This window comes from Lissotriton vulgaris, chromosome 11 (genome assembly GCF_964263255.1).
Source record: "Lissotriton vulgaris chromosome 11, aLisVul1.2, whole genome shotgun sequence".
In the NCBI taxonomy this organism is placed as follows: domain Eukaryota; kingdom Metazoa; phylum Chordata; class Amphibia; order Caudata; family Salamandridae; genus Lissotriton; species Lissotriton vulgaris.
The window spans coordinates 484,448,785-484,462,970 of NC_141699.1; the positions used below are offsets into that span (position 1 = coordinate 484,448,785).

The 14,186-nt window shown below is 42.9% G+C and overlaps 2 non-coding genes across 2 annotated transcripts; both read right to left on the reverse strand.

Moving 5' to 3' along the window:
* Positions 1-9,948: 9,948 nt before the first annotated feature.
* On the reverse strand, positions 9,949-10,030 carry TRNAS-UGA (transfer RNA serine (anticodon UGA)). Its single transcript has one exon. It is a non-coding gene; the product is annotated as a tRNA-Ser (tRNA).
* A 3,668-nt stretch (positions 10,031-13,698) lies between these two features.
* TRNAS-UGA (transfer RNA serine (anticodon UGA)) lies at positions 13,699-13,780 on the reverse strand. The gene has a single exon. It is a non-coding gene; the product is annotated as a tRNA-Ser (tRNA).
* Between the last annotated feature and the right edge of the window lie 406 nt (positions 13,781-14,186).

Here is a 14,186-nt window from a genome sequence, read left to right on the forward strand (position 1 = left end):
AGACACGCTTCATAAAAAAAGTACTCTTTTCATGACTTGTCTAGATCAGGCAGGACAGGTCCAGACTACAATCCCTTCCGAGCGACCTGCTCTCTAAAACACTTCCTGGGTGTGGAAATTGTCTCAATGTTTACATCTAGTTTGAGTTTTTGCCATTTATTTCTGTGACTTGATGAGGATTGCGTAACAAGAAGTGAACATTTACTTAACTAAACCAAATGGTGTTCATGCAAAATCTCATGACACTGCAAGCAGGATTCAAACCTACGCCGGGAAACCCCATTGGATTTCAAGACCAACGCCTTAACCACTCAGCCATCGCAGCTGCTTGAGTATGATGTCACTGTTGTCGTATACGAGCCATGCGCTACTCACTGTAGCATACACCATAGAAGACAGATGAAGGTGTAGTTCAAGTATAATTTATTAACACAACAAGGGCCCGCAGTAGCGGGATAAATTACTAGCGTAAAGGGAGTCAGCTGTCATCTATCATCAAGTACCGGTGACGTCACCTATATACACAGTGAACATTCCATGGTGATGCGGTGTGACGCTGCATAACAGAAATAGAAAACATACTAACGTGACCCTGTGTCCCATAGCTGGCACACATGTACAACATCTCCCTTCCTCCATGAACATTTAAACTGAATTTCATTCCATAACATAGTCTTTAAACCTGGTAGGCATTTTGACTACTCTGCCCGTTCTGGAAAACTGCCCCCCGGTTACATTGCCAACATCACTCATGCCTGTCACAGTATTCTCATTGTTCTCTACATCATTGTCTATCCTTGACTCGTCCTGAACCAGAGCAGTGTCCTTGGAACCAGAAGAGTATCTAGTGGAACCTTCATCTGAAGCTGCAGATGATCTTTGACTGACATAGGGATGTAACATATCTGGGTTACTAGACACATCATCCCACTCTAGGACACTATCATCTAGGCTTCCTTCTCCCTTTTCTGCACTCCTCATTATGATTTGTTCCTGACCAAGTTTCAGTTTTACTACATCGTCTTTACTGCGCCATCCTTCACCTTCAACAAACACAGCTCCACCAGTCTCTTTGCCAACTCTCATTGGTCTGCTGAGCTTAGATTCTCCTTTGCTCACCAGCACAGGCTTCCTTACTAGCACCCAATCGCAGGTGCTATGGTTTTATCTTTTGCTTTGTTCACTTTATCAGAATATGCCTTATTCTTCATTTGTTTGCACATTATGTTCTCCCTCACATTGAGTTCCTTTTCATATACTTGTCTTGCTTCAACAGCTGTTGTTTTCCATTCACCTATTTTCGGTGTTATGACATTGTTGCATACTCTTCCTCTCATCAGGAAAAATGGTGTAAACCCCGTCGCTTCTTTGGGCGTATTATTATACGCATTGATTTTCACCTTAATAAACTCCTTAATATCCATATCATTTGCAATAGCCATTTGGATTCCTTCTTTAAAGAATCTGTTGATCCTCTCTACTTGAACATTGCTCTTGGGACTGTACAGAGGTGTTTTCTTTTGTATTATACCACGTTTTTCTAAGAACTCTACCATTACTCGTGACACCAGTTGTGACCCATTATCAGACACTATAATTTTTGGTTGCCCTTCTCTTTCAAAGGTTTTCTCCAGAAATTTTATTACCACTTCCATTGTAACCATTTTCACAAACTTGTAACACACCCACTTAGTGTAGTAGTCCATCAAAACTATTAAATATTTGCATTCATCTTGCAACAGATTGAAGGGTCCAGCAAAATCTATTGCTACTTTGGCCCAGGGTCCATCAGGGATTTGCACCACCTGCAACTCATTTTTCTCCACTCTCCAATGTTTGTCTGACTTCAAACATTGCTCGCACTTGTCCACAAGATTCCTAACTTCGCTGTCCACTCCTGGCCACCAATAGTGCATTCTTAGAACATTCCTTGTGGCCGTTGTGCCTGGATGCCCTCTATGAGCCATCTGGATTATCTTCTGTCTGAGTCCTAATGGTTGCACAAAGACTTCACCTCTTTTTTAGAATCCATTTTCTAGAGTTAACTCATCGCTCACTTGTTGATAATTTTTAAGCTCCTTTGGTAGATTCCTCACATGTGGCCAATTGGTTTGTACATACTCTTTCACCTTGGCCAAAACTGTATCATTCTTTGTACACTCTTCCCATTCCTCATCATTTATGGATCCTTCACACATTACAGTTGCGTCAATATGCGCAACCACGCATTCGTTGTCTTCCAGTTCCTCATCTATTTTCCCCTTTACTGGCAATCTGGATAAACAATCCGCCCTACTGTTCTTCCCTCCTTTTATGTGTTCAATCCTGAAGTTAAATTCCTGAAGCTTTGACATCAGTCTGATCAGCCTAGAACTTGCGTTGCCATTGCCTCGACCCTTGCCGTCCATCATATACACTAGCGGTTTATGGTCGGTTACAAGTGTGAAACTCTTGCCCAATAGATAATCTTTGAGTTTGTGCACAGCCCACACACAGGCTAAAGTCTCCCGTTCAATTGTACTGTAAGGAATCTCAGTGTCATTTAGCTTCCTGGAAATAAATGCAATTGTGTTCTCTTCATTACCTTTCCTTTGGCAGAACACTGCACCTATTCCCTCATTGCTTGCATCTACAGTTACTATGTTGTCTAGTTGCGGATCGTATGGTTTCAGTGCTGGTGCCCTGGCTATTTCCTCCTTGACTGACTTGAATGCCTCAACTTGTTCCTCTTTCCACTCATATTTTACATTTTTCTTTAGCAGTCTCCTGAGTGGTTCCACCTTTTCTGCATATTTCTGGATGAACTTCGCATAATATTCACTGAGGCCAAGGAACGACTTGAGGGTTTCCTTATTTTTAGGTTCAGGGGCCTCCCTTATTGCACAAACTAAATCATCTTTTGGCAAAATACCCTCTGCAGTTAGAACATGCCCTAAATACTCAATCTCTTTTGTCATGAATTTGCATTTGTCCTTTGCAACTGTCATGCCTTTGTTTTTCAACACATCCAGACCATTCCAATCAATTGTACATGCTCATTTTCAGTTTTAGAATGTAGCAGAAAGTCGTCCTGAAAGGCTTCCACCCTTTTCATTTTCCCAAACAAGACATCCATGAGTTTCTGGAAAACTCCTGAAGATGATGCTAGGCCAAAAGGAAGTCTCACATACCTAAACGCTCCAAATGGCATAATGAAAGTTGTTAGTTGTTTAGACCTTTCAGACAAGCATACCTGATGATAAGCGGCCCTTAAGTCTATGAGTGAAAAATATTTTGATCCGGACGTTGACTGAAGAATGTCCTTAATTTTAGGCAATGGATGACAGTTTATTACAATATTTTTATTTAGTGACCTCAGGTCAACACACAACCTTATGTCCCCTGTCTTTTTCTTCTTTGATACTACTATAGCAGAAATCCATTCAGATTCTTCTGCTTCTTCAATCACACCTTCCCTCTTTAACTTCTCTAGCACTTCCCTTAACTCATTTTTTACTGACACAGGCACTGATCTAACTTTGTGCTTACATGGAATTGCACCATCTTTTAGTTTGATGTCATGACTGAAACCCTTTACACATCCAATTACATTTTTAAACACATCTTTATGCTTTTCCAACACGGGACTCAAATCACTCTCTTCTCTCTCCACACAAATGCTGTTCATCCATTCTTCTCTTAATATCACAGGGTCTTTTGCCCCCGGCACTAATACCACCCCCAGCTGGGCTAAATCTCTCCATCCTACTAGTATTCTTCCCTTCTCTGCTACATAGACCTTTGTCTCGATCACTCTCCCCTTAAAGGTTACAGTGTCAATGAAATACCCCAACATGTTTATATCCTTCTCTCCAAAAGCTTTCGGGTTCATATCAGACTCAGTTAACTGCACATTTTTCCATTTTTCTTCGAAAAGGGTATCAGATATAGTCGTTATTGGGGCACCTGAATCTGCAGTAAACTTTAATTCAACCTCACCAATTTTTACATCACTGATGGGACCCTTAATCTTTCCGTCCTCCATTTATATGTACAACACGATATTCGCACACATTTCCTCATCAAAATTTCCTACCGTGTTTATGCTTGTGCTATTACCAATTCTTTTGGTTTTACATAAGGTGGAATAATGACCATATCTCTTGCATTTAATACACTTTTTACCTGCTGCAGGACAGTTTTTAAAGTCAGCTAGGTGTTCACTAGAACCACATCTAAAACAGCGCAACTGCTTACCTCCCACCTTTCTCTCATTCATATTTCTTTCATTTGTCTTACCATCCCCTTTCTTCTTCTCCTGCAAGTAAAATACATTAGTGTTATTTCCCGTTGAAGATAATTCTTTGGTAGAAGTCAAAGATCTTTCGATACCTCCAGCAATATCTATGACTTCCTGCAAGCTTGGCCTTTTGCATGCTAACAATCTCTCCTGCACCTTCCTTGTGTAGCAGTAAAATACTATCTGGTCTCTTATGTATACATCAGTCATTTCTTCATATTCACATTCTACTGCTAAAACTCTTAAACATGCAACATAGTCTTCGACAGACTCCCCCTCTTGCTGTTTCCTTTGAGCAAACTTATGCCTGGCAACCATTATATTATTCTCCTCATCAAATTGCCTCTCCAATCTTTTTAGTGCTTCCTGATACTCATTCATTGGCACAAATGTTCCCGGTGGACTCTCATATTCGGGTAGGCTGTCAAAATATGTCTTGTGCCGCTTTACCTAATAGTCCAAACAACAAGGAACACTTTCTTTCAGCATCAAAAGCTTTTCCATCTATAGATATGATGTAATTCTCGAAAGCCCTCACCCACTTCTTCCACTTCATAGTGGGTTTTCCGGGCTCATCCAGAAAACGAGGAGGGGCACATATATTATTACACTCTGCCATGCCAAACTCAATTTAATTTCTTCTCTGTCGACTATTTTGTCAGAGCACAGGTTGTGGATTACTATACTTTATTTCCGATTTATTTCTGTTGCTTACTTGTAATCCTTTTCCACACTTCTCCTCAGATTATCCTTTTCTCTTGTGCGCGATTTTCCTTTGAGTGCGCACTTTGCATATCATGCGTTCGATCTCTGACTGGTAAAACTTCAAAGATGGCCGCACGCTGTTTACGTTGATGACGTGCGCTGCCACCTACCAATCAGATCGCACTACCGGCATGCTTCACGCGACTCAGCTGAGGTAACTGACTGACGCCTCAGCTGATTTCTGTCACGAAGCGCGCCGATCATAAAATATTCCGTCAGACTTTTCCTCAACGTCGCGGCTTGGTGTTATAGCCTTTATTTCTCAGCCTCACTTATTTACGCTGCACTTTTCTTCTGCACAATACTCTCATACGCTTTAGTCAAAGCTTATTATTTTACGCGCTGCCGCTCAATAGCGTTTTGCTTTATTCTTCAAAATGCTTTCTTTAGTCAGCGCTTGCTCTTCCTTCGCGTACTCACTCCGTTTAGACTCCTTAAATCTCCTTCCCGCAATTATTCTCATGGATAAGACCTCGATCTTAAATCATCGCCGATCTTCCTTTATTCTCGCTGGCCCTTGTTGAAACAAACCCTCGTCGCCAATTGTAGCATACACCATAGAAGACAGATGAAGGTGTAGTTCAAGTATAATTTATTAACACAACAAGGGCCCGCAGTAGCGGGATAAATTACTATCGTAAAGGGAGTCAGCTGTCATCTATCATCAAGTACCGGTGACGTCACCTATATACACAGTGAACATTCCATGGTGATGCGGTGTGACGCTGCATAACAGAAATAGAAAACATACTAACATGACCCTGTGTCCCATAACTGGCACACATGTACAACACTAACGTCAGGCCGAGACCTAAAAAAAAAAGTAACGGAAGGACTGGGCACGTACCAGCAGTGCCCTGTTGTCCTCACTTATTTCGCATGCTTTCATACAATTAATAAAAATAGCAATACGCATCACTCAAAGTGAGTGACAGGGCACAGATGAGCGGTAATCAAGCACTTCACATTTCTACCCTCGTTTCCCTATATTACGGCGGTGGCAACGGGCCCTTAAGTGTACTCAGAAAGAGTCCAAAAGCCTAAACAAGACACGCTTCATAAAAAAAAATTACTCTTTTCGTGACTTGTCTAGATCAGGCAGGATAGGTCCAGACTACAAACCCTTCCGAGCCACCTGCTCTCTAAAACACTTCCTAGGTGTGGAAATTGTTTCAATGTTTACATCTAGTTTGAGTCTTTGCCATTTAACTCTGTGACTTGATGAGGATTGCGTAACGAGAAGTGAACATTTACTTAACTAAACCAAATGGTATTCATGCAAAAACTCATGATGCTGCAAGCAGGATTTGAACCTACTCGGGGAAACCCCATTGGATTTCAAGTCTAACGCCTTAACCACTCGGCGACCGCAACTCCATGTGTATGATATCACTGTTGTCGTATATGAGCCGAGCGCTGCTCACGTCAGGCCGAGACCTAAAAATTAAAGTAACGGCAGGACGTGGCACGTACCAGCAGTGCCCTGCTGTCCTCACTTATTTTGCATGCTTTCATACAATTAATAAAAATAGCAACACGCATCACTCAAAATGAGTGAAAGGGCACAGATGAGCGGTAATCAATCACTGCATATTTATACCCACTTTTCCCTATATTACGGCGGTGGTAACGGGCCCTTAAGTGTACTAAGAAAGAGTCCAAATGCCTACACAAGACACGCTTCATAAAAAAAAGTACTCTTTTCATGACTTGTCTACATCAGTCAGGACAGGTCCAGGCTACCAACCCTTCCGAGACACCCGCTCAGGGAAAATCTCATGACGCTGCAAGCAGGATTCAAACCTAAGCGGGGAAACCCCATTGGATTTCAAGTCCAACGCCTTAACCACTCGGCCATCGCAGCTGCGTTAGTATGAAATCACTGTTGTCATATACGAGCCATGCGCTGCTCACGTCAGGCCGAAACCTAAAAAATAAAGTAACGGAAGGACGGGGCACGTACCAGCAGTGCCCTGTTGTCCTCACTTTTTTTGCATGCTTTCATACAATTAATAAAAATAGCAACACGCATCACTCAAAGTCAGTGACAGGGGACAGATGAGCGGTAATCAATCACTGCACATTTCTACCCTCTTTTCCCTATACTACGGCGGTGTCAACGGGCCCTTAAGTGTACTCAGAAAGAGTCCAAAAGCTTAAACAAGACACGCTTCATAAAAAAAGTACTCTTTTCATGACTTGTGTAGATCAGGCAGGACAGGTCCAGACTATTAACCCTTCCGAGCCACCTGCTCTCTAAAACACTTCCTGGGTGTGGAAATTGTTCCTATGTTTACATCGAGTTTGAGTTTTTGCCATTTAACTCTGTGACTTGATGAGGATTGCGTACGAGAAGTGTACATTTACTTAACTAAATCAAATGGTGTTCATGCAAAATCTCATGACGCTGCAAGCAGGATTTGAACCTAAGCAGGGAAACCACATTGGATTTCAAATCCAACGCCTTAAACACTCCGCCATCACAGTTGCGTGAGTATGATGTCACTGTTGTCGTATACAAGCCATACGCTGCTCACGTCAGGCCGAGACCTAAAAATTAAAGTAACGGCAGGACAGAGCACGTACCAGCAGTGCCCTGTATCCCCCACTTATTTTGAATGCTTTCATACAATTAATAAAAACAGCAACACGCATCACTCAAAGTGAGTGACAGGGCACAGATGAGCGGTAATCAATCACTGCGCATTTCTACCCTCTTTTCCCTATATTACAGTGGTGGTAACGGGCCCTTAAGTGTACTAAGAAAGAGTCCGAAAGCCTAAACAAGACACGCTTCATAAAAAAATAATTACTCTTTTCGTGACATGTCGAGATCATGCAGGACAGGTCCAGACTACGAACCCTTCCGAGCCACCTGCTCTCTAAAACACTTCCTGGGTCTGGAAATTGTCTCAATGTTTACATCTAGTTTGAGTTTTTGCCATTTAACTCTGTGACTTGTTGAGGATTGCGTACGAGAAGTGAACATTTCCTTAACTAAATCAAATGGTGTTCATGCAAAATCTCATGACGCTGCAAGCAGGATTCGAACCTACGGAGGGAAACCCCATTGGATTTCAAGTCCAACACCTTAACCACTCGGCCATCACAGTTGCGTGAGTATGAGATCACTGTTGTCGTATACGAGCCATGCGCTGCTCACGTCAGGCCGAGACCTAAAAAATAAAGTAACGGAAGGACGGGGCACGTACCAGCAGTGCCCTGTTGGCCTCACTTATTTGGCATGCTTTCATACAATTAATAAAAATAGCAACATGCATCACTCAAAGTGAGTGACAGGGCACAGATGAGCGGTAATCAATCACTGCACATTTCTACCCTCTTTTCCCTGTATTACGGCGGTGCCAACGGGCCCTTAAGTGTACTCAGAAAGAGTCCAAAAGCCTAAACAAGACACGCTTCATAAAAAAAATTACTCTTTTCGTGACTTGTCTAGGTCAGGCAGGACAGGTCCAGACTACGAACCCTTCCAATCCACCTGCTCTCTAAAACACTTCCTGGTTGTGGAAATTGTCTCAATGTTTACATCTAGTTTGAGTTTTTGCCGTTTAACTCTGTCACTTGATGAGGATTGCGTAACGAGAAGTGAACATTTACTTAACTAAACCAAATGGTGTTCATGCAAAATCTCATGACGCTGCAAGAAGGATTTGAACCTAAGCAGGGAAACCACATTGGATTTCAAGTCCAACGCCTTAAACACTCCGCCATCACAGTTGCGTGAGTATGATGTCACTGTTGTCGTATACAAGCCATACGCTGCTCACGTAAGGCCAAGACCTAAAAATTAAAGTAACGGCAGGACAGAGCACGTACCAGCAGTGCCCTGTATCCCCCACTTATTTTTAATGCTTTCATACAATTAATAAAAATAGCAACACGCATCACTCAAAGTGAGTGACAGGGCACAGATGAGCGGTAATCAATCCTTGCGCATTTCTACCCTCTTTCCCCTATATTACAGTGGTCGTAACGGGCCCTTAAGTGTACTCAGAAAGAGTCCAAAAGCATAAACAAGACACGCTTCATAAAAAAAATTACTATTTTCGTGACATGTCTAGATCATGCAGGACAGGTCCAGACTACGAACCCTTCCGAGCCACCTGCTCTCTAAAACACTTCCTGGGTCTGAAAATTGTCTCAATGTTTACATCTAGTTTGATGTTTTGCCATTTAACTCTGTGACTTGATGAGGATTGCGTACGAGAAGTGTACATTTACTTAACTAAATCAAATTGTGTTCATGCAAAATCTCATGATGCTGCAAGCTGGATTCAAATCTAAGCAGGGAAACCACATTGGATTTCAAGTCCAACGCCTTAACCACTCGGCCATCACAGCACCCTGAGTATGATGTCACTGTTGTTGTATACGAGCCATACGCTGCTCACGTCAGGCAGAGACTTAAAAATTAAAGTAACGGCAGGACGGGGCACGTACAAGCAGTGCCCTGTATCCCCCACTTATTTTGAATGCTTTCATACAATTAATAAAAATAGCAGCACGCATCACTCAGAGTGAGTGACAGGGCACAGATGAGCGGTAATCAATCACTGCACATTTCTACCCTCTTTTCCCTATATTACGGCGGTGGCAACGGGCCCTTAAGTGTACTCAGAAAGAGTCCAAAAGCTTAAACAAGACACGCTTCATAAAAAAAAGTACTCTTTTCATGACTTGTCTAGATCAGGCAGGACAGGTCCAGACTACCAACCCTTCCGAGCCACCTGCTTCTAAAACTCTTCCTGGGTGTGGAAATTGTCTCAATGATTACATCTAGTTTGAGTTTTTGCCGTTTAACTCTGTGACTTGATGAGGATTGCTTAACGAGAAGTGAACATTTACTTAACTAAACCAAATGGTGTTCATGCAAAATCTCTTGACGCTGCAAGCAGGATTCAAACCTACGCGGGGAAACCCCTTTGGATTTCAAGTCCAATGCCTTAACCACTCGGCCATCGCAGCTGCGTGAATATGATGTCACAGTTGTCATATACGAGCCATGCGCTACTCACGTCAGGCCGAGACCTAAAAAATAAAGTAACGGAAGGACGGGCACGTACCAGCAGTGCCCTGTTGTCCTCACTTATTTCGCATGCTTTCATACAATTAATAAAAATAGCAATACGCATCACTTAAAGTGAGTGACAGGCACAGATGAGCGGTAATCAATCACTGCACATTTCTACCCTCTTTTCCCTATATTACGGCGGTGGCAACGGGCCCTTAAGTGTACTCAGAAAGAGTCCAAAAGCTTAAACAAGACACGCTTCATAAAAAAAAGTACTCTTTTCATGACTTGTCTAGATCAGGCAGGACAGGTCCAGACTACGAACCCTTCCGAACCACCTGCTCTCTAAAACTCTTCCTGGGTGTGGAAATTGTCTCAATGTTTACATCTAGTTTGAGTTTTTGCCGTTTAACTCTGTGACTTGATGAGGATTGCTTAACGAGAAGTGAACATTTACTTAACTAAACCAAATGGTGTTCATGCAAAATCTCACGACGCTGCAAGCAGGATTCGAACCTACACAGGGAAACCCCATTGGATTTCAAGTCCAACGTCTTTACCACTCGGCCATCGCAGCATCCTGAGTATGATGTCACTGTTGTCGTATACGAGCCATACGCTGCTCACATCAGGCCGAGACCTAAAAATTAAAGTAACGGCAGGACGGGGCACGTACCAGCAGTGCCCTGTATCCCCCACTTATTTTGAATGCTTTCATACAATTAATAAAAATAGCAACACGCATCACTCAAAGTGAGTGACAGGGCATAGATGAGCAGTAATCAATCACTGCACATTTCTACCCTCTTTTCCCTATATTACGGCGGTGGTAACGGGCCCTTAAGTGTACTAAGAAAGAGTCCAAAAGCCTAAACAAGACACGCTTCATAAAAAAAATAATTACTCTTTTCGTGACTTGTCTAGATCATGCAGGACAGGTTCAGACTACGAACCCTTCCGAGACACCTGCTCTCTAAAACACTTCCTGGGTGTGGAAATTGTCTCAATGTTTACATCTACTTTGAGTTTTTGCCGTTTAACTCTGTGACTTGTTGAGGATTGCGTACGAAAAGTGAACATTTACTTAACTAAACCAAATGGTGTTCATGCAAAATCTCATGACGCAGCAAGCAGGATTCAAACCTACACGGGGAAACGCCATTGGATTTCACGTCCAATGCCTTAACCACTCAGCCATCGCAGCTGCTTGAGTATGATGTCACTGTTGTCGTATACGAGCCATGAGCTACTCACGTCAGGCCGAGACCTAAAAAATAAAGTAACGGAAGGACGGGGCACGTACCAGCAGTGCCCTGTTGTCCTCACTTATTTCGCATACTTTCATACAATTAATAAAAATAGCAACACGCATCACTCAAAGTGAGTGACAGGGCAGAGACGAGCGGTAATCAATCACTGCGCATTTCTACCCTCTTTTCCCTATACTACAGCGCTGGGACCGGGCACTTAAGTGTACTAAGAAAGAATCCAAAAGCCTAAACAAGACACGCTACATAAAAAAAATTCTCTTTACGTGACTCGTCAAGATCAGGCAGGACAGGTCCGTACTAGCAACCCTTGCCTACCACCTGCTCTCTAAAACACTTCCTGAGTGTGGGAATTGTCTTAATGTTTACATTTAGTTTGAGTTTTTGCTATTTAACTCTGTGACTTGATGAGGATTGCGTAACGAGAAGTGAACATTTCCTTAACTAAACCAAATGGTGTTCATGCAAAATCACGCTATGCTGCAAGCAGGATTCGAACCTGCGCAGGGAAACCACATTGGATTTCAAGTCCAACGCCTTAACAACTCGACCATCGCAGCTTCATCAGTATGATGTCACTGTTGTCGTATACGAGCCATGCGCTGCTCACATCAGGCCGAGACCTAACAAATAAAGTAACGGAAGGACGGGGCAGGTACCAGCAGTGCCCTGTTGCCCTCACTAATTTTGCATGCTTTCATACAATTAATAAAATAGCAACATGCATCACACAAATAGAGTGACAGGGCACAGATGAGCGGTAATCAATCACATCATATTTCTACCCACTTTTCCCTATATTACGGCGGTGGCAACGGGCCCTTAAGTGAACTTAGAAAGAGTCCAAAAGCCTAATCTAGACACGATTCATAAAAAAAAATCCTCTTTTTGTGACTTGTCTAGATCAGGCAGGACAGGTCCAGACTACGAACCCTTCCGAGCCACCAGCTCTCTAAAACACTTCCTGGGTGTGGAAATTGTCTGAATGTTTACATCTAGTTTGAGGTTTTGCCGTTTAACTCTGTGACTTGATGAGGATTGCGTAACGAGAAGTGAACATTGACTTAACTAAATCAAATGGTGTTCATGCAAAATCTCATGACGCTGCAAGCAGGATTCGAAAATATGCAGGGAAATCCCATTGGACTTCAAGTCCAACGCCTTAACCACTCGGCCATCACAGTTGCGTGAGTATGAAATCACTGTTGTCGTATACGAGCCATGCGCTGGTCACGTCAGGCCGAGACCTAAAAAATAAAGTAACGGAAGGACGGGGCACGTACCAGCAGTGCCCTGTTGTCCTCACTTATTTTGCATGCTTTCATACAATTAATAAAATAGCAGCATGCATCACACAAATAGAGTGACAGGGCATAGATGAGCGGAAATGAATCACTGCATATTTCTACCCATTTTTCCCTGTATTACGCCGGTGGCAACTGGCCCTTAAGTGTACTCAGAAAGAGTCCAAAAGCCTAAACTAGACACGCTTCATAAAAAAAATAATTACTCTTTTCGTGACTCGTCAAGATCAGGCAGGACAGGTCCAGGCTACGAACCCTTCCCAGCCACCTGCTCTCTAAAACACTTCCTCGGTGAGGAAACTGTCTCAATGTTTACATCTAGTTTGAGTTTTTGCCATTTAACTCTGTGACTTGTTGAGGATTGCGTACGAGAAGTGAACATTTACTTAACTAAATCAAATGGTGTTCGTGCAAAAGTTCACGAAGCTGCAAGCAGGATTCGAACCTACACAAAGAAACCCCATTGGATTTCAACTCCAACGCCTTAACCACTCGGCCATCGCAGCACCCTGAGTATGACGTCAATGTTGTCGTATACGAGCCATACGCTTCTCGCGTCAGGCCGAGACCTAAAAAATTAAAGTAACGGCAGGACGGGGCACGTACAAGCAGTGCCCTGTATCCCCCACTTATTTTGAATGCTTTCATACAATTAATAAAAATAGCAGCACGCATCACTCAGAGTGAGTGACAGGGCACAGATGAGCGGTAATCAATCACTGCACATTTCTACCCTCTTTTCCCTATATTACGGCGGTGGCAACGGGCCCTTAAGTGTACTCAGAAAGAGTCCAAAAGCTTAAACAAGACACGCTTCATAAAAAAAAGTACTCTTTTCATGACTTGTCTAGATCAGGCAGGACAGGTCCAGACTACCAACCCTTCTGAGCCACCTGCTCTCTAAAACTCTTCCTGGGTGTGGAAATTGTCTCAATGATTACATCTAGTTTGAGTTTTTGCCGTTTAACTCTGTGACTTGATGAGGATTGCTTAACGAGAAGTGAACATTTACTTAACTAAACCAAATGGTGTTCATGCAAAATCTCTTGACGCTGCAAGAAGGATTCAAACCTACGCGGGGAAACCCCTTTGGATTTCAAGTCCAATGCCTTAACCACTCGGCCATCGCAGCTGCGTGAACATGATGTCACAGTTGTCATATACGAGCCATGCGCTACTCACGTCAGGCCGAGACCTAAAAAATAAAGTAACGGAAGAACGGGCACGTACCAGCAGTGCCCTGTTGTCCTCACTTATTTCGCATGCTTTCATACAATTAATAAAAATAGCAATACGCATCACTCAAAGTGAGTGACAGGCACAGATGAGCGGTAATCAATCACTGCACATTTCTACCCTCTTTTCCCTATATTACGGCAGTGGCAACGGGCCCTTAAGTGTACTCAGAAAGAGTCCAAAAGCTTAAACAAGACACGCTTCATAAAAAAAAGTACTCTTTTCATGACTTGTCTAAATCAGGCAGGACAGGTCCAGACTACGAACCCTTCCGAACCACCTGCTCTCTAAAACTCTTCCTG